Source organism: Triturus cristatus, chromosome 7 (assembly GCF_964204655.1).
Source record: "Triturus cristatus chromosome 7, aTriCri1.1, whole genome shotgun sequence".
NCBI classification, from domain to species: Eukaryota; Metazoa; Chordata; class Amphibia; order Caudata; family Salamandridae; genus Triturus; species Triturus cristatus.
In genome coordinates, this window is record NC_140590.1 from 1,162,345,487 (window position 1) to 1,162,367,061 (window position 21,575).

General features: G+C 48.2%; 1 protein-coding gene across 1 annotated transcript in view; it reads left to right on the top strand.

Moving 5' to 3' along the window:
* Window positions 1-21,575, top strand: part of LOC146811329 (carbonic anhydrase 4-like) — a 95,816-nt gene that overhangs the window by 36,743 nt on the left and 37,498 nt on the right. The window lies entirely within an intron of this gene.

Here is a 21,575-nt window from a genome sequence, read left to right on the forward strand (position 1 = left end):
ATTGAGTCAGTGTTCTAACCTTTATCCAGTGTCAACTTCATGGAATCTGTCATTTCAAGCGGAGCTGTCGCCATGCTATAACGTACATGGAACCCAGATTGAAAAGGGTGAAAGAGATTATGCGTTTCGACGAACTCTGAAAAGTTGTTGGTTGACAATGGAGTCTAAGATTTGTGAATCTGCAAGTGGAAGAGAAATGTCTGAAATTGGGAAGAACTGTACTATCAGCTGTAGGTTTTTTTAGTAGAGGGCTGATGTTGGTCTTTTTCCACGTATAACTTGTTTTGGATTGGAGTGGAGCAGATTGTTTTTGAGTGGGGTAAACTGTTTTGCACTGGAGTGGAGCAGATTGGAGTGGGGTGGGTTGGGACGATTGAAGTGTGATGTGGTGGATTTGAGTGGATTGGGGTGAGTTAGGTGGACTGGATTTATCTGGGGTGGATTGGATTGAGTGGCGTGGATTGGATTGAGTGGATTGGTGCAGGGTGAGGTGGGGTGGATTGGCGTGGGACAGATTGGATCGGAGTGGGATGGATTGGTGTGTACTGCACTGCCTAATTTTGAAAATTACACATAAGAAAGAAACACTGCCTCTTTGCAATATATAGAACAAGATAATTGTAATCTTTTGAGCACAGCACCCACAAGCGAAAACAAAAGAAAACATAAGTGCAAAGTGAGAAAACAAGACTTGGCAAAATAAAAGAAAGTTAACAATGAAAATAAATCTTTGCAGTTTTGTTTGTCGTGCTGGGCATATTTTTGCCAGTCACACACCTTCTGTTTGCAGGACACTAAAAGTTAAAAAGAACAAAATTGTACCTCAATCACATCGGTAGCAACGGACAGGCACTGATTAAGTTGAATATATCAGTGCTTGGTCCCTGCTCCACAGAAAGAAATGGAAATTATGTTAGGCCTGCCTTGATGGATTACCAGGCTGTAAAGAAGAGTACCATGAAAGCCAGAAAATGGTAAGTAACAGGAGGGCTCCAAGCCCTTTTTGTTAACAATAGTGTCTTGCAGGGTCAACACTAAAAAGGTCCTCGCCTTCTCCATCTCTGCATCTGAAATCTGGAACAAAATCATCCCTATGTCCATCAGGACATGCCCCAATAATGCTTGAGGTTAGAAAAGAGCAGAAGGAGCATCTCTTTAAGGAAAACTACATCACAATGCAGTAATAGTCCACTTTTCACTCTTTGAAACCACTAACCCCTTAGCTACCTCTGTAATCACTTCTTGTCTGTCTTGCCTTTGATGCTGTACAGTTTCCACTGCCTTTTGGCTAAATTCGTGCTAGTATGAGTAACACGTACAGCGATAGGCCACTCACGTCAGGGAAGGTCACCAGCCTGAGAGAGAATCTCCCCATTGGCTAACAGACCGGTGCATCAGAGATACAGGTGACTTAATCCCATTTCATGTACCTTCGAACATTCACAGTTTTTTAATAACTCGGAGGATTGCCCGGATGGAAGCAGATCCCAGAGGAGTACACACATACAATTATTTTAGGGCCACACGTTCTGGTGACTTTAAGAGCAGGTCTACTCGGAGGGTATGTGTTATACCAAGGCAGGGACCCTCTCAGAGGTTACAGGTGTTGTTTTGACTTAGAAAAAGGACAATTCCACTCTGCACCACCCCCAGCCATGCAGAGATCTAAAGCAGTTTCTTCTCTGGGTCTCTCTGTGGAATACTTAGGCCTCTATTGCCGCCTAAAAAGCTACCTGCCATTTAATAACCTAGCCACATGGGGCGAAGTGTTGAAAGGGACAGGGCCGAGCCTCAGGAAATTACTGCAGGAAGAGTGCAGGCAACCCCATCAAATAGTTTCCCATTCTTCTATGCTTTCTGTCCTGGCATCTGCACGCTGTGGCCTAAGGCTGTCTCTGGGATAAATCTGGGAGTGCTTGAATTCAAGCGGAAGGGAACAGGATACCCAGGAAACAGGGCCCGACAGATTTTTTTTAAACAATCTAATGCTTTTAAATATGTGTAAATTCTTAATAAGAAATACTTCTTTCTTAGCTGCTACAGCAATTTAAATATGTGAAAAGATAAAGCAGGGAATTGCTTGTTTTTTCCTGCTACCAAAGCATTTCCCCCCACCTATGCCACAGTGTATAAAATGGAGACGCTGACTTTCAGATGAATGATGTTTTGATCACTGCAGAGACTAGTGTGTCATTACCTGGAGGTCCGATGTTCGAATTTTGCACGGTCCACTTAGAGGCGCAACCTCTAGGGTTCAATAAAAATGAGTACCACTGATCCGGGCAAAATGATAGCTGGTATTTTACTGTGTAACGATCTCACGTGACAATGCAAGAAAACATAAAACAAGTTATTGAGGTAATTGGCAATGTCCCCTCCTCTCTGTGGACACCAAAGTTACCGCACTCCAATATTTTTCCCCTGGAAGATTTCAAGATGTCAAATCTGATGACATCTACTGCGGAGAACAATGCCCAGTAAATTCCAATTCATGCAGAGTTTCATGCAAAGAAAGACAAATTTCACATGAAATTCCACATTTTTCTTGGGGAAACGCGAACACTCGTCTTAATGCAGCCTGATGTGTGTAGCACTGTGTTTTCATTTAACTTGTCAGTGTGTTTTGAGAATTGAACCAACTTGACTAACACAACTCATGACAATTAGTTGTGAACGAAAAACCCAGAATTGGAAGCAGGTGCTCTATCTCTGTGAAGCAGACTGGCAGTCTTTGTTTTTAGGTCTCGCCTAGGCAGCGTGTGCGCTGTCTGTTCGAAACATGCTGTATTCAGGATATGGGCATGAACCTCCGCCCACTTTCCACCCATCTTTTTAAATGGCTCCTGTCACTGTCCTTTGTAAATGGTGACTTTCATTGGTCAATAGGCTTAGCAGTCCCTCCTTAGTACCGCCCTTTCTCTTCTTGTAGCCTCCCATGAGGACACCCCTGTTACATGTGTTGTTACCCGGTATGTTTAAATTACAGCCTTTTTATCACTATTTTCTTAAATAGCTTGCTCCTGCATGCTATTGCAGGCAGGACACACACTACTGCAACCTTTTTATTTAACCAACGCAATTTGCCTCAGCTGGAATAATGGCGACTGCACCTTTCTTTTGTTGGTTGTAGTCAGAGGCATTCTGAGGGTGCCTGTTGCGTTGCGTGCACTTCCCCCTCCCCTCTCGCTTGTTTTCTTTTGTTCCTGCATGGTTTGTTTCGCCTTGCGCCGCATGTAAGATCTGCAAGTTGAATCCCAGTTTTGAATTCAAATGCCTCTACCACCAATTTAGTTTAGATTAAAAATAATAGTTTATTTGAAAGTATTTTCGTTGAATCTCTTAGTTGTAGTCAGAGGCCTTCGGAGGGCACCTGTTCTGTTCCGTGCACTTCCCCCTTCCCTTACCGCTTGTTTTCTTTTGCTCCTGCATGGTTTGTCTCGAGTTGCGCAGCATGTAATATCTGCAAGTTGAATCCAGCTTTTGAGTTCATACCGCCGATTTAGTTTAGATCAAAAATAATAGTTTATTTGAAAGTATTTTCGTTGTAGCTCTTTTTGGAAGGAGAGCTGCCCACTTCAACTGCAAGCTATCCCTCCCAATATGGCCTCTTCTTTTAATGTATTTATTTCACCACACAAACCCCTATCAGTCTTCACAAACACACTACACACACAAACACAGAAGCACCTTATTACACCCCGAGCAATCCCACATAAACAAACGTAGTCTCCTAAAACACGAATTTCTAATATGTACACACAACCCTAGCCCATGTACATATGCACGCAAACAGCCTTCTCACATACGAGCACACTTACACACATGCCCCAGACATAAAAGAAACACTACACACACACACACACACACACACAGTAAACCTCAACTGACAACCTATACACCTAGGCGCATCCTTTTATGCACACACACACACCAGCACCCCTCTGCCCACAGTCACATTTTTCACACCAGTACTCTTACACACGCACATGTGCTGCCGCCACCAAACTAGAGTCGCTACAGCACATAACGTTACTAAATGCCTAATGTGGGACTGGGTGCAGCACATAACGTCTGCCTAATGTGGGAATAAGGCGCTGTGCATGAAATGGTCTCAGAGTGAGTAATTAGCTAACCCGTGCGAGTGGGCTGTGGGGATGTGGATATTATCAGACGTTATGTGCTGCACCCAGTCCCACATTAGGCATTTAGTAACGTTAGTGCTGTAGCGACTCTAGTTTAGTGGCGGCAGCACAGAGGCGTGGTCTCGAAATTCCACCCGCACTCTGACAAGTTATTACACGCATAGGTTGCCCTTTGACCTTAACACGACTCTGCCACGCGCTCCCACTTGTCGGGTTAGAGTTGGCACGCGTCTAACAGCCATTTGGTCACGCTTGAGATTTGCTTTTAATTTCCCTTCTTCGGAAGGGACGCTGTACCACCCCCTGGGTGGTTTGATGTGATGTTTGCACACCCTACAGGTATATTTCACATGCCTTTCTACTTTGTAGATCATCACCGCCTGGTCCCAATTGATTCCGCCATCAGGGCTCGTTCCAGGATTCACTCTGGTTCCTTTAGGGTGAGTGCCATCACCACATGCGTTCCCATTTCGTATCTCTGCCAGATGTAACACACCTAACAGCGCCTTTCTTAATTATAGGTTTTCCCAAACCCCGCCCCACCCCGTTCCGTCCTGATGAAGACCCGTTCTTGACTACCGAAAGGAGCATATATAGGGTTGAAACATCGACGACCACACTAGGCTCAGCTCATCCAAGGCTCTGCTCAAAGAAAGAATAATCATCAGTCGGCAGAATCATTGCATTTCCCCCACGTTATCTGGCCCATTACCCACATGTACATAATTTCCACCACCATGTATATATTGCACCCCACTGAGCACTGAGCACCAATGTCACTTTGTCACTACTTACTTGTAAATATTTCACTTGTGTTGACAGCCATGATTATTTATGTATAAAGTATAGGAATGATATTATTTCGATAAAACTTAGACAGCAATTTGAGTCATGTGCGTTATTGTTTGTAAGAATGTTTCCCGCGTCTAGGCGTTTGAGATACGTTTATGATAACAAAATTGATATATGCGATACTTAATGCACCAGCAGAAGTAATCAGTAACCCGACAGAACCCTCTCATAAGTCTCAGCAGCAGGAGCATTAACCCACAATGCTGTCTTACCTGTCTGCTGTTTGGGTGGTTTGGGTTTTTGTATATACTCACGCTGGCCAGTATCAAACACCAGTCCCCTTGGTAGGTGCTTGCGCATTACACACCTGGCACAAGCCCACTGTTGCCGGTTGTAGTCCTATAGCAAAATAAAAGTCTGGCACAGCAGGAAACAGGGGCAACACAGTAAAGGAAGGGCAGATCAACTCTTATTTTAGCTCACCGTGCACAAGCAATGCTTCTGAATATACAGCGTCTATTTCTTAAGTAGATTAACAACACCAATTGATCTAACTTTCAACAATGCGAGACCTATTGCATTGCAAATGCTTGTTTTGGTCACTGTGAAGACTTTAGTTTCGGGTACGCTATGCCATTCGCATCGCAAGAGCAGGGCTGCGAACACATTGTGACGCATCCAGGTGCACTCTGGAAATGTCGAAGTTTGAATTGTAGTCCTTGTCAATAAATTATCGTCATGTTTTAAGAACATCCTTATCTAATGGGATTATGCTGTTAAGGCAGCACTTACATTTTCAGAAGATAGCACAGTAGGGCAATGTGTGCTGAACTGTAAGAGTTGCAGGTAGTGTAAGGGTCCATTGCACCCCAAATAAGGACGTGTTTTACCATCTAACGGGTAAAGTAACCCTTGTCCGTGCTTACATTATTTCCTGCAGCACCCTCGTTACCACTACAGTATACTTCAATGGCCTTATCTAGTAAGACATGCAGTAGCAATGCCAAAATTGAGCCCTGTGATGGTAATGGCTTATTAAACAAGCATTTGCAATGCAATCGGTCCCACATTTGTGAAAGTTTGAGTTTTTCCATTGTACATTTTTTCTTTTCATTATTTTTAGTTTTTTGTAGTTTGTTTCCTGCCTGTAAATGAGCGGCAGCAGTGGCTTTCACAGACACCTGTGATGTGAGAAGAAGGCATCCAGAGGGAATGGAACTGTGATGTACCGTATTGTTTACACTGCAAGAGGGGGCACCAGACAGAACCTTTTTTTTTGTGAATGAGAGGTAAATGCCAAAGGTGCTTGCTGCCTGACTCCTGCACTGCTCACATTTCCACAATCGCACTAACTCAATTTCTTGAGCACACTAAACTATGCTATTGTCGGATAAAACGCTACTGCATGACATGAGAGATTTACATGCAAACAATCTTTCAACCTGTACCGTTGATCCAGCGGCGTACCAACATCAGATACTCTACTACCATATACTCACCTGGGGCCATAAACACACAAAATTGAGTAAACCGCTGGAAATAAAGATTTAAAATGTTGTTCGTTATCACAATATCAGGTCTAGTTATTCATTATCCTCAAATAACCTTTCACTGATCAAAAAGTTCTTTCCTCTGGTCAATGGACCATTAGTTGAACTAATTGATGGTGACAATGACATAAATCTAACTTACCTAAATTTTAATGAAATAACCACAGACTCCTTTAAGATTTTAAAGCTTTATCTACATTTTAGAGCATGTGAACCACTTCAAAAACACAGTACAGTCACCTTCATTCATTAGGAGAGAAAATTCCATCTATTAATCATCAATCACAATACTTAAAACACTTGCAATGACTTATGCTCAGAAAAGGAGAGGACAGAGAGAAAAGATTACCTGCAAATACACAAAATAATAATTACCAAGAATGGTGTGAAGACCAACTCCCTGCCCAAAGGGCTGGTAAGGGTCCCCCGGGATAGTTCAGGCGACAAAGAATTCAGGACAGGATAGTTGACCTCTCTAATTCCGACGATTGCGCCGCACCCCTGTCTGACACTCTCTTCCTCCTCAAGATTCTTCCACGATCTTCTTATCTAACCCCAATTAAAGTAGGATAGAAAGTTCTGCATTTGGCTTCTTCATTAGCATCTCACAGCGTCTGTCTCAGCATCAGCATCACCCGCTACACCGACAGCATCTCCCCTCTGCAGCATTCAGCAAATCTTCATCTCTCTAACTAACTAATGTCACTTTAATTATACATTTCGTCCTGGATGTTCCACCCACTAAAGTTTCAATATCGGAAATATTTGAATTCTAATTGGTCAGGCAAGGGGGGAAGATCATCACACCATGCTTACCTGTCACTTCATTCAATTTGAGCATTGTTCACAAACCCATCCCCTTAATTTTTATTCATGTTTTATTTTCCCACCCAAATTCACATTACATTTGAAACATTTGTTAAAACTTCCACATGTACATTCGTCCTGTTGAACTTTTCAGCGTTTTCTCTGGCCAAGTCACTTCGGCGACCTTGGCTGCTTTTCAAATACAGTGTCATCATTCCAGGTTAACTTTCAGTCAGTCATGCGCAGTAGTACCATACAGTCACATGGCTCAGCTTCCTTCGGTCATACACAAGAGGCCCAAATGCGCACTAATAATAAAGTCAGAAAGACGAATGTTACTTTAAAAAATAATTGGTTTCACTGTATGCCACCCATCTCTACTCTATTCCCCTTCATTTATTAATACATTCCCCGCATTAGCATTAGTAAAATAACTTATTTTCTATTCAGCTAAGCATGTACCATGCACGTGAGTCTTAAAGACGCCATTTTAGTGCTTTCTGCTCATGCGCAAGAATTTCCCTACAAGCATTATTCGGTCATACAGCGTAGATGCCGTTGACGCATGCGCAGTAAAGATTTCCCTGTTAAAGCAGTTTTAGTCCTATGTTCATGTTATTAGTGTTAGCAAACACATAGGCAAGCTTCTCTAGCCCGCATGTTTGTGTGGTACATATTAGTTTTACACAAGACAATTTGATTAACTTGTTAGTGAGTTAAAGAAGCGGATTGTGTCTGAGCAAGTCTCTTTTCTACGAGTCCTTGCTCCATCACCGTAAGCTGTAATTCTACTGTCAAACAAATATTTTAGTGAAAAAAGACCTTTAACTAGGCAACTGCTATTCCATTTTTGGAGTGGCAAGACTTACCTGTAGAAAAGGGCCTGAATGTTCCCCCTCTTCTACATAACGACATGGATGGTTATATAGCCACAGTGGTTTTTACTAAACATCGAAGTCGACTCCAACTCCATTATTTTAATGTATTGAATCATGAAGCTAAGTGGTGCATTGAAGTAATTACTGAGATAACTGAATAGTTTTGCCAGTTGCGCCCAAATTTCACAGGTGTGCCACGCTGGTTAAAAAAAAAAGCGGTTGTAGGAGAGCGTGTCCTGCCTTCAAAAGCAAGCAACTACTGCAACAACTGAATTATTTTGTCAGTTGCATTCAAATTTCACAGGCGTGCCGTGCTGGTTAAAAATAAAAAGTGGGGGGGGGCGTGGCTAACCATCATGGCCGACCGGACGTGAATCCGATCGGCTCCGCGCCAGGCCCTAAAAATCCAGTAGCTTAGGGGGCACCAAATGCCCCAAACTTGGCTCGAAGGCTCACCCTATGCACCCGGGGTCTGAGGAACAAAAAAAAAATAGGGAACAGCCCCCCCGGTGTGGACGAGGAGCCAGAGAATTTGCTCACTGGCGCCCGAAGGGGATCAAAATGGCGGCCGTTACCCAGCTCGGCAGGGAAGATACGGTCTGACGCGGCAGATCCTGCTGATGACCACGTACACCGGTGGTGGAGAGAAAGAGCAGAGAGCTTCGTTAGTTTGGCCCCCAGGGGTTACCTCCATGAGATGGCTGACAGGTGATCGACGCCACCGGCGCCCGTGCGGGTAGACGCACCCTCCCGCCAACATCGCAGAGGGGCTGAAGGGGCTCGGGGATCCACATGGCACGATCGTTAGTGCCGGTGAGGAGTGGGCGGGCCCCTTCTTAACCAAATAGCCCGCTGAAGGATTCTAAGGACTACGGTACCTGGCCTTAAGATGCCGGCAGCCAGGCACGGAGTCAGTACCTCGTGAGCAGGCCCAGACGGCAAGATTTGCGCCCCCAGTGACTTTCCTCGGTGAGGCAACGCATCAGGGACCCGGGGGCTGAATGCTCACAAAACCTGAAGGTATCCGGTGCCATCAGTGCCCGCGCGGGAAGACGAGCCCTCCCTCCAGCAACCCTGAAGAACGGAACGGGTCCCCCGAGGGACCGGAGATTCTTGGGGCCCCATAAGGAGGCAAGCAATAACATCGGTGAGGAGCAGGGGGCCCCCCTTTCACCACAACAACCCGCTGACGGAGGGTGTGAGAAGTAGTACCTGGCCCTAAGATGGCGACAGCCCGGAGCCTCATGAGGGGGCCCAAGAGTGGAGCTCTTCCCAACTCAGTACTGTACCTGCGCCCCAAGGGGGGGCCCTCTGGCAAATGGTGACTCTCTTCAAGCCTGATCTATCTACTTGTCCAGGTAGGAGAGTCTTCATGGCAGCATAAAGGGGAAAGGTTGAGGCCCCATTCGCACAAGCCCCCTTCAGGCCCAGAAGAGTACCCCAACTGATGTTGATCTCCATGGATTACTGAATACTGCCTATTAAGCCCAACAGCAGAGGGGGAGGTCCTAGGACCCCATAAGCACAGGGGCCCCAAGCTGACCGGACGAGACTCGAGAAATGGGGGTCACTCACTACACGCCCGACACCCCACCACGACGAGCCCAGGTTCCTGGGACATCTAGCCTTCCCGCAGCTGATCCCCTCTTACCGGAGTCGGGGGGTTCCCCAATTTGGCCCGGCGAAGCGAGAGCAGCAAATTGCTGCAGCGCCAAGTTCTCCATGGCCTCTCCCATGGCAAGGACTGCCCGCGCAAGAGGTGGGTGAAGGTCTCTATGCCACCCAAAAAAGCACAACCTCCTAGGGTCTCCAGCTTCTTTCCCCCCGCCACCAAGGGGGCAGTCAGCGGCGAACCTACGCGAACACCCGACAGTATGGTGCTCACCAGAGAGGATCTGATGTCCTCACTACGGGGATTCAAGCAGGAGCTCAGGGATGACATCAAGGTCGACATAGGGGCCTCCTTTGATGCATTCAAGGCAGAAATGGGAAGTCGACTGGTGGCCCTGCAATCGGATGTGAACTCAATTGGGGTCCGTGCTCTCGACCTGGAGGCCAAACATCAGGAACTGGAGAACCGCATGAGACCCTTGGAGACCCATTCCGAAGACCTTCGCGCACAGCTGAAGCCCACGATGCTCCGCTGTGAGGACCTTGAGAACCGCTTCCGCCGGGAGAACATACGAGTGAGAGGCTTGGAGGAGGGGCGCGAGGGCCCGGATGTGGAAGCCTTTATGGTGGGGCTCTTCTCCTCGGTGCTAGGGGATTCTGAACCAGAGGTGCATCTGGAGAGAGTGCACAGTGGGGCCGCGGGGACCAGGAGATGCCAGAAAGCACTGCAACGTGTTGGCGAAATTCCGTTCCTTTAAAAGTAAGGAGATGGTCCTTCAGAAAGCATGAGCTTTGGACAAGGTTTCCTTTCAAAACACCTTCCAAGATGTGGCTCAAGCCACACTAGCCTGACATCAACAATTTCGACCCATCACTGCAGCCTCAAGAGAACGTAAGATGAGGTTCCATTGGACATACCCCTTTGGGCTGGCATTCACACTAGACAACAAAAATTATCATTGCATGGATCTAGAGGAGACAACATCTATCCTGGGCATTGAGGTGCCAACCTCAACACCCGGGACAAACGAGAGGAGGGTGGAGGCGGCGACGGGTCCGAAGAAACAAGGAGGTGGCTCCTGTCTTCAACAGCGTTGACCAAGCAAAAACTCTGTGGGTTGAAGAACCCCCGGCTTTCCAGAAATTGAAAAGATTTGTTTTGTCACTTATGCCAACGCGAGGTGGAGAAATGTTTGAACTCACAATGCCGACTACAACAACCAAAGAGCTGGCTAGCTACTGGCTTCTACTTTTTTCAACATCTAAGGAACAGATAACGGGCCTCCGCGGCAGAATTTGGTCCGCCCCAGTTTTTTCTCGTAATGAGGTTCTCCTCTCTGATCGAGGACCTTCGAGCGCTGGTTTTTGACCGAAGTTGGACATGGTTCACCTTTTTCTTCCTTTTTTCTGTTAGGTTTTTTGGTGTCCCGGTCTTACTTATGGCTTTTTTTCATATTAGGTTGCTGATATGGGGTGGAGGGGGAAGGGGGAATATGATGGGCATTGTGCAGGAGAGGGAGGAGGGGGCCTAGCGGATCTGATATTGCTGACAAATGGCGGGGTTTAACTGTCTGACATGGAATGCCAAGGGCCTTAATTCTCCTAACAAGAGGCAACCGATCTGGAAATTCTTACAGGCTCACCAGATTAAAATTGCCACCTTCCAGGAGACGCACCTTCCTCGCACAGAGGAACACCGACTGAAACACAGGGCATACCCTCAAATGTTTCACTCTTCGGCACGCACTGAGCACAATGGGGTGGCACTGCTCTTTCACACTTCATCCCCATTTCTGCACCAAGACACTACAGCGGACAAAGAGTGGAGGTCTGTGATGGTGAGGGGGGGAAATACGGGGCAGACCGTGTGCAATTGCGACGCTCTATGCATCCAACACAGGGCAACGTGATTTCCTCAGTTCCTTCTTATCTACCCTGGGGGAGATTTGCAAGAGGCGACATTATACTACTTGGGGACTTCAATTTGATATGGGACCCATCTCTGGATACGGCACACATCAATAGGGCAGCAGGGGGAGTTTTCAGCAAACTGCTTCAAGCAACTTTATGGGGGCTGGGCCTGGTAGATGTATGGAGGAAAGTTCATCCCTCGACCCGAGACTACTCCTTCTTCTCCCACTTGCATAGGACATACTCCAGAATCGATCATGCCTTCATGAGTCCGTTCCTCCTCTATACGGTGTTGACCCAGTTTCACCCGATCTGCCTCTCGGACCACGCACCATTAGAACTGACCTTAGATTGGCCTGCACCATGCGCCAAATTTGCCAGGTGGTACGTCCCCAATTACCTGTGCAGAGATAGACTCCTCCGAGACTAACTACGAAAAGCAATCACAGACTACTTTGACCTCAATGACCCGGAACACACTTCGTTAGCCAACAATTGGGACACCTTCAATGCGGTCATCAGAGGAAAATGTATTGAATTAGAGGTCAGGCTGAAGACGCAACGCAAAGCAGAACACCTCCTCCTCGAGAGCGAACTTTGCTCTGCTGAGGATGTCCATAAGGCTTCCCCATCGGTACAAACCCTCCGTAAGGTTGCCCAGGTTAAAGGGAAACTTCAAGCGATCTACACAAATGGGGCTAAATAGACTCTTTTACACCTCCGAGCACGTAACTATGAGGGAGGGAACAAGGTAGGCTCGCTTTTGGCCCACCAGTTACGAATATGGCAGGAGAAGAACTACATCAAAAGTATAGAGGATAGAGAGGGGTTCCCCCACCAGAGTGAATCGGGTAAGGCCAAGACTTTCAGGGACTTCTATTGCACCTTGTACATGGTGGACCAACGAGACTCGCGAGCCCAAGACCAAAACTTTGAGGGCCTCATCCTACCCCAGGTACCCGCTCTCACAAACCAAGAGCTGAGTAGCCCCTTCATCGCTGAAGAGGTTCAGAAGGCGATCGATTTGCTTAAGCTTCAAAAAGCACCTGGCCCTGATGGCCTTAACACCCACTTCTATCGTACATTCGCTCCGGATTTCATCCGTCGCCTGGTAACGCTTTTCAATGATATCGCTACTACGCAAAAGGTGACCCCCTTGATGGGCGTAGCCCTGATCTCTGTTATCCCCAAACCAGGGAAAGACCCCTCCCACTGCGCCTCTTACAGGCCGATAGCGCTCCTAAATTTGGACGCCAAGCTCTACTCAAAAATCTTGCCCACCCGCCTGGAAAACATTATGCCTTTCTTGGTGCAGGCCGATCAAGCGGGCTTTATCAAGGGGAGACAAACCCATGACAACCTGCGACGGGTAGTCCACATCATCGAGAAAGTGCAAAGGAAGGCAATCCCCACAGTCCTTCTCGTGCTGGACGCAGAGAAGGCCTTTGACCGGGTGGACTGGTCCTTTCTGACCCGCACTCTCCACCGGTTCGGTTTTGCCGAGTCCTTTATTGGTATGGTCAAAGCGAATTACCATGCGCCGCGCTCTAAGGTCCTGGTAAATGGGGTAGCTTCAGAATCTTTCAATCTATCACGGGGCACCCGCCAGGGTTGCCCCGTATCGCCCCTCCTGTTTGTGCTCAGCATCGAACCCTTTGCGGAGCGCATTCTTTCCAACCCGGACATAGGGGGAGTCCCATTCGGCTCGGATGAGCACATGATATCCTTCTTCGCCGATGATGTGCTCCTACCGGTCACAAGACCGCACTCTTCCCTTCCGGCGATACTGGCAGAGCTCACCTCATACGAGCGGGCCTCGGGCTTCAAGGTGAACCACTCTAAATCCTTCCTCCTGAACCTCACAGTGCCTAAAGACATTATGCGGGCTATTGAGGGCGTGACCCCCTTCCTCAGTGCCCCCAAAGACATCACCTACCTGGGCATAAAACTCACCCCCAAGTTGGAGCACCTCTATAGGGCGAACTTCCCCCCGCTGTTGCGCCAACTTAAAGCAGACTTTACCAGATGGCGGATGGCCTACCTTTCGTGGATAGAAAGGATAAACGCTATAAAAATGAATATCCTGCAGCGTTTACTATATCCCTTCTAGGGCCTTCCGATCCCAGTGGATAGGGCGCTGTTTTCTGAATTAAAGACAATGGTCACCAAGTTTATTTGGCTGGGGCAGAGGGCAAGACTCTCCAACCGACTGCTTTTGCGGCCGAGGGGGGAGGGAGGGCTGGTCCTTCCCGACTTACTGGGTTACTATGGGGCAGCTCAACTGAGGGTGATCACGGAGTGGTCCCTTCGACAATCGGATAAACTCCGGCTCCATATGGACAAACAAATAACAGAGAGAATGATCTGGGACCTACTGTGGCAACACAAACAGCATCGGCCACACAACACCTACATCAGCACACCTACGGCGAACACACTGGGGGTCTGGGAAGTTTTGAACAGAACCACTCCCCTCACCACCTTTCATGCCCGTACATGCCCATACACTTCAACGCATGGTGAGAGGGGGGTTGCCTTGCGCTTTTTTATTTGTTCGAAGGGAGGAAATTGCTCTCCTTCCCCGAGTGCTCCAAGGCAATTCAGCTCTCACCTGCTGAAGAATTCCATTATTTATAATTTAAACACTGAGCTCTGCAACCGCAGGTACAGCTGGCCGCTACCAGGGAGTTACTTCCCATCGAGATATTTGCCCTGTCCGGGGCCTCCTCAAGGGGAACCATCTCCTTTCTCTACTCCCTTCTACAGACGCGGAGCTCCCTGCACACCTCGAGACACCAAAGGTTCTGGGATACACTATTGGACACCCCACTACAAGAGAAACAATGGTCCTCACTATATAGGGATATTCCCAAGTTTAACTGCTCTATAAGGGAGGCCCATTATAAAATTATGTACGATTGGTATCTACACCCTCAGAGGCTACACACCATTTTCTCTAATGCTTCGGACAGGTGCTGGAGGGGTTGTGGGCAGCTGGGTGACTTTAGGCATATCTGGTGCGACTGCCCCCACATCAAGCCCTTTTGGAAGGAGGTTCTAGCTCAAAGCAAGCAGATCTTGGGTTACCCAATTCCAGACTTGATAGAACACACACTCCTGGGGATCCGGGACACCAAGTTGAAGCGCCAGATGCAAGGGGACCGCTCGGTAATGTGGCTCTGCCTCGGGGTGGCCAAGATGGCAGTGGCTGTAGCGTGGAAGAAATCAGAGGCCCCTTCCCTCACGCAATGGCAAGCCAGATTGTGGCGGGCACTGGCGATGGAGAGAATGGCAGACATTGTAGAAGACACCCGCAAGGGATTCTACTATGTGTGGGCCTCCCTGGTTGAATACTTATCCAAGGGACTGCCCCTGTTTGTATGCGGTCCGAGGCTACAAGCTCTGCACCTCTTCCATGTCTAGAAATGCCACTAACACCCTCGAGTTGTAGAGGGGAAGTTTAAGATGGAGGGGTTCCCCACATGCTGGACAGGGACCTTATACAGCAATTGATTGAGATATTTCTTTATTGACCGTGACACCTTACTTTAAGTTCTTATGTTTTGGGGGTGGGGGGGTAGGGGGGGTAAGGGGAGAGTCGAAAGTTGACTGCTCAAGTTATTTGGAAATCGCCGATTCCTAGTTCACATACTGTATACAATCTATTAGCACATTCGGCTGATGTTGTGTATCAGGGTCTCCTTCCCCTACATGTTATTTTTGCACATTTGTGTATCTCAATATCTTTAAAACCAATAAAAAGATACTTGACAAAAAAACTGAAAAGCGGTTGCGGACAGCTTATCCTGCCTGCAACAGCAGGCAGGAGAAAGTCATTTAAGAAAATAGTGCTCACAGAATGTAATTAAAACATTTAGAGTAACAACACATGTAAGAGAGACAGTCCTCATGGGAGGTTACAAAAGGAGAAAAGGAGGTACTAAGGAGGGACTACTAAGCCTATTGATAAATCAAAAGCCACCATTTACAGATGACAGTAACAGAAGCCAATTGAAAAGATGGGTGGAATATGGGCGGAGCTTAAAGTTCATACCTGAATACAGCATGTCTCGAAAAAATAGCGCAAGCGTTTCCTAAGTGAGACCATTTCAAGAATGCTGAGGCTGCATTGCATAGTTAACTGGGTTCTGGACTGGTTGGGGACCTATTGAAGTGGACATTGGAGTTGGGCACTCCTTTCACATTCATCGTGTACTATGGACCAAAGGTCGTATAGATTTGTTGCCTACTCACAACTATACATGTTTGATGCAGATTATGGCTTCCTGGCGATTCCATGCAGTAATTGCTCTGTCACTGCAGTAGGGTTACAACAAACAAATGATGGACGGAATGCTGACAATGCAGACATTCTCCCCCAGTCAATAGATCTGGGTTAAATCCATCGTTCTTTTGCCCACTACGCCACCCCAGTTCAGATATGGCCATATGCAAATCAGTCTTGACCCTGTGCCTCATGGGAACAGTCCAGCCCGAACTGCCAAGCCATGTCTTCCCTGGACTGGAATCAAGCATCCTAGGACCGGTTTCTGGCTATCAGCCGTCATCAGCCAGGATAGCTTGACTCCAGTGGCGTAGTGAGCACGGGTCCCACGTCTGGGAATACCCATCCCACTTAGGGCGAAAAGCGTTACAACAAACAAATGATGGACGGAATGCTGACAATGCAGACATTCTCCCCCAGTCAATAGATCTGGGTTAAACCCATCGTTCTTTTGCCCACTACGCCACCCCAGTTCAGACATGGCCATATGCAAATCAGTCTTGACCCTGTGCCTCATGGGAACAGTCCAGCCCGAACTGCCAAGCCATGTCTTCCCGGGACCGGAATCAAGCATCCTAGGACCGGTTTCTGGCTATCAGCCGTCATCAGCCAGGATAGCTTGACTCCAGTGGCGTAGTGAGCACGGGTCCCACGTCTGGGAATACCCATCCCACTTAGGGCGAAAAGCGTTACAACAAACAAATGATGGACGGAATGCTGACAATGCAGACATTCTCCCCCAGTCAATAGATCTGGGTTAAATCCATCGTTCTTTTGCCCACTACGCCACCCCAGTTCAGACATGGCCATATGCAAATCAGTCTTGACCCTGTGCCTCATGGGAACAGTCCAGCCCGAACTGCCAAGCCATGTCTTCCCTGGACCGGAATCAAGCATCCTAGGACCGGTTTCTGGCTATCAGCCGTCATCAGCCAGGATAGCTTGACTCCAGTGGCGTAGTGAGCACGGGTCCCACGTCTGGGAATACCCATCCCACTTAGGGCGAAAAGCGTTACAACAAACAAATGATGGACGGAATGCTGACAATGCAGACATTCTCCCCCAGTCAATAGATCTGGGTTAAATCCATCGTTCTTTTGCCCACTACGCCACCCCAGTTCAGACATGGCCATATGCAAATCAGTCTTGACCCTGTGCCTCATGGGAACAGTCCAGCCCGAACTGCCAAGCCATGTCTTCCCTGGACCGGAATCAAGCATCCTAGGACCGGTTTCTGGCTATCAGCCGTCATCAGCCAGGATAGCTTGACTCCAGTGGCGTAGTGAGCACGGGTCCCACGTCTGGGAATACCCATCCCACTTAGGGCGAAAAGCGTTACAACAAACAAATGATGGACGGAATGCTGACAATGCAGACATTCTCCCCTAGTCAATAGATCTGGGTTAAATCCATTGTTCTTTTGCCCACTACGCCACCCCAGTTCAGACATGGCCATATGCAAATCAGTCTTGACCCTGTGCCTCATGGGAACAGTCCAGCCCGAACTGCCAAGCCATGTCTTCCCTGGACCGGAATCAAGCATCCTAGGACCGGTTTCTGGCTATCAGCCGTCATCAGCCAGGATAGCTTGACTCCAGTGGCGTAGTGAGCACGGGTCCCACGTCTGGGAATACCCATCCCACTTAGGGCGAAAAGCGTTACAACAAACAAATGATGGACGGAATGCTGACAATGCAGACATTCTCCCCCAGTCAATAGATCTGGGTTAAATCCATCGTTCTTTTGCCCACTACGCCACCCCAGTTCAGACATGGCCATATGCAAATCAGTCTTGACCCTGTGCCTCATGGGAACAGTCCAGCCCGAACTGCCAAGCCATGTCTTCCCTGGACCGGAATCAAGCATCCTAGGACCGGTTTCTGGCTATCAGCCGTCATCAGCCAGGATAGCTTGACTCCAGTGGCGTAGTGAGCACGGGTCCCACGTCTGGGAATACCCATCCCACTTAGGGCAAAAAGCGTTACAACAAACAAATGATGGACGGAATGCTGACAATGCAGACATTCTCCCCCAGTCAATAGATCTGGGTTAAATCCATCGTTGTTTTGCCCACTACGCCACCCCAGTTCAGACATGGCCATATGCAAATCAGTCTTGACCCTGTGCCTCATGGGAACAGTCCAGCCCGAACTGCCAAGCCATGTCTTCCCTGGACCGGAATCAAGCATCCTAGGACCGGTTTCTGGCTATCAGCCGTCATCAGCCAGGATAGCTTGACTCCAGTGGCGTAGTGAGCACGGGTCCCACGTCTGGGAATACCCATCCCACTTAGGGCGAAAAGCGTTACAACAAACAAATGATGGACGGAATGCTGACAATGCAGACATTCTCCCCCAGTCAATAGATCTGGGTTAAATCCATCGTTCTTTTGCCCACTACGCCACCCCAGTTCAGACATGGCCATATGCAAATCAGTCTTGACCCTGTGCCTCATGGGAACAGTCCAGCCCGAACTGCCAAGCCATGTCTTCCCTGGACCGGAATCAAGCATCCTAGGACCGGTTTCTGGCTATCAGCCGTCATCAGCCAGGATAGCTTGACTCCAGTGGCGTAGTGAGCACGGGTCCCACGTCTGGGAATACCCATCCCACTTAGGGCGAAAAGCGTTACAACAAACAAATGATGGACGGAATGCTGACAATGCAGACATTCTCCCCCAGTCAATAGATCTGGGTTAAATCCATCGTTCTTTTGCCCACTACGCCACCCCAGTTCAGACATGGCCATATGCAAATCAGTCTTGACCCTGTGCCTCATGGGAACAGTCCAGCCCGAACTGCCAAGCCATGTCTTCCCTGGACCGGAATCAAGCATCCTAGGACCGGTTTCTGGCTATCAGCCGTCATCAGCCAGGATAGCTTGACTCCAGTGGCGTAGTGAGCACGGGTCCCACGTCTGGGAATACCCATCCCACTTAGGGCGAAAAGCGTTACAACAAACAAATGATGGACGGAATGCTGACAATGCAGACATTCTCCCCCAGTCAATAGATCTGGGTTAAATCCATCGTTCTTTTGCCCACTACGCCACCCCAGTTCAGACATGGCCATATGCAAATCAGTCTTGACCCTGTGCCTCATGGGAACAGTCCAGCCGGAACTGCCAAGCCATGTCTTCCCTGGACCGGAATCAAGCATCCTAGGACCGGTTTCTGGCTATCAGCCGTCATCAGCCAGGATAGCTTGACTCCAGTGGCGTAGTGAGCACGGGTCCCACGTCTGGGAATACCCATCCCACTTAGGGCGAAAAGCGTTACAACAAACAAATGATGGACGGAATGCTGACAATGCAGACATTCTCCCCCAGTCAATAGATCTGGGTTAAATCCATCGTTCTTTTGCCCACTACGCCACCCCAGTTCAGACATGGCCATATGCAAATCAGTCTTGACCCTGTGCCTCATGGGATCAGTCCAGCCCGAACTGCCAAGCCATGTCTGAACGATGGATTTAACCCAGATCTCTTGACTGGGGGAGAATGTCTGCATTGTCAGCATTCCGTCCATCATTTGTTTGTTGTAACGCTTTTCGCCCTAAGTGGGATGGGTATTCCCAGACGTGGGACCCGTGCTCACTACGCCACTGGAGTTGAGCTATCCTGGCTGATGACGGCTGATAGCCAGAAACCGGTCCTAGGATGCTTGATTCCGGTCCAGGGAAGACATGGCTTGGCAGTTCGGGCTGGACTGTTCCCATGAGGCACAGGGTCAAGACTGATTTGCATATGGCCATGTCTAAACTGGGGTGGTGTAGTGGGCAAAAGAACGATGGATTTAACCCAGATCTCTTGACTGGGGGAGAATGTCTGCATTGTCAGCATTCCGTCCATCATTTGTTTGTTGTAACGCTTTTCGCCCTAAGTGGGATGGGTATTCCCAGACGTGGGACCCGTGCTCACTACGCCACTGGAGTTGAGCTATCCTGGCTGATGACGGCTGATAGCCAGAAACCGGTCCTAGGATGCTTGATTCCGGTCCAGGGAAGACATGGCTTGGCAGTTCGGGCTGGACTGTTCCCATGAGGCACAGGGTCAAGACTGATTTGCATATGGCCATGTCTAAACTGGGGTGGTGTAGTGGGCAAAAGAACGATGGATTTTACCCAGATCTCTTGACTGGGGGAGAATGTCTGCATTGTCAGCATTCCGTCCATCATTTGTTTGTTGTAACGCTTTTCGCCCTAAGTGGGATGGGTATTCCCAGACGTGGGACCCGTGCTCACTACGCCACTGGAGTTGAGCTATCCTGGCTGATGACGGCTGATAGCCAGAAACCGGTCGTAGGATGCTTGATTCCGGTCCAGGGAAGACATGGCTTGGCAGTTCGGGCTGGACTGTTCCCATGAGGCACAGGGTCAAGACTGATTTGCATATGGCCATGTCTAAACTGGGGTGGTGTAGTGGGCAAAAGAACGATGGATTTAACCCAGATCTCTTGACTGGGGGAGAATGTCTGCATTGTCAGCATTCCGTCCATCATTTGTTTGTTGTAACTGCAGTAGGGGCCAGGCTCACTGGTGTGTCCTGGGCAGGACTCAACTGTACCCCTACATTCTCTGAAGTAGTTATTCAGCTGTGCAACAGTGCTGTCAATCGAGCAACAGGTCTGGTGAAGTGCTGGGCACGATTTAGGAGAACTAATAAGTGTTTTTCCCGCTCATGCTGGATGCACCGATAACCAGATACTCTTTCCTTCCTTAAGCAGTGCATGGAAAATGGGATAAGGAGGCTTCTATTCAAGCAGGGCTCAGAAGCAGAAAGTGGGAGGAGCTACAGATGAGTCACATCGTCCACCTCAGGCTTGAAAATCATCTAATGATGCAAACATAAAGCAAGTCTGCTAAAAATGAACGGCAGACGCGAGTCAAATGACATCAGAATTGAAAGGTTGTCCCAAAGGATGGATCCTCTCTAAGAAGGGCTGGATAAACAGACAGTGAGAACAGACATGGCTGTATAGGGTGTCTGAGAGCTAGACTATCCCACCTCAGGCCAAACTGAAATTCTGCTTCTAATGGAGCGAGTGCTGGAGCTGATTTGTGCATAAATGAATACCTAGAGGCAAAATCCAGGTGAAATAATGTCAGAATCCTGGGACTTGCAGAGACCACAGAGATGGCCAAAACTGAAATCTTTGTGCAACACTCCTGATTTCGATTTTTATCAGGGCAAATATTGTTGCATATTTTTCATAGAAAGAGCGCATGGATCACTTGTCTGAAGACCTTTGCCGGGTACACATCCCTGGCCCATAATGGCAGTCTATTTGATTTTTTGTGTCCACAACAAGATATCCTATTAGCATGTGAAAAACACAAGACTCTTGTTCTAGCCCGACTTCCCTCCCATAGAACAGGAGGAGTTGTGGGCATTCAAGCCAGTCGATAAAACAGTTTTGAGAGCCCTTAACGTGAAATATGCAGTGTTATATTTGGCTAAGCTTAAAATCCTGACCTGGGACAAAACCCTGAATCTTCACAGATGCCAAGATGGTGATGAAACCTGCAATATTGAACCCTGGGAACGAAAACAAAAAACAGACATAAATCAGTGCAGCCAGATACTGAACTCCCCTTCTAGA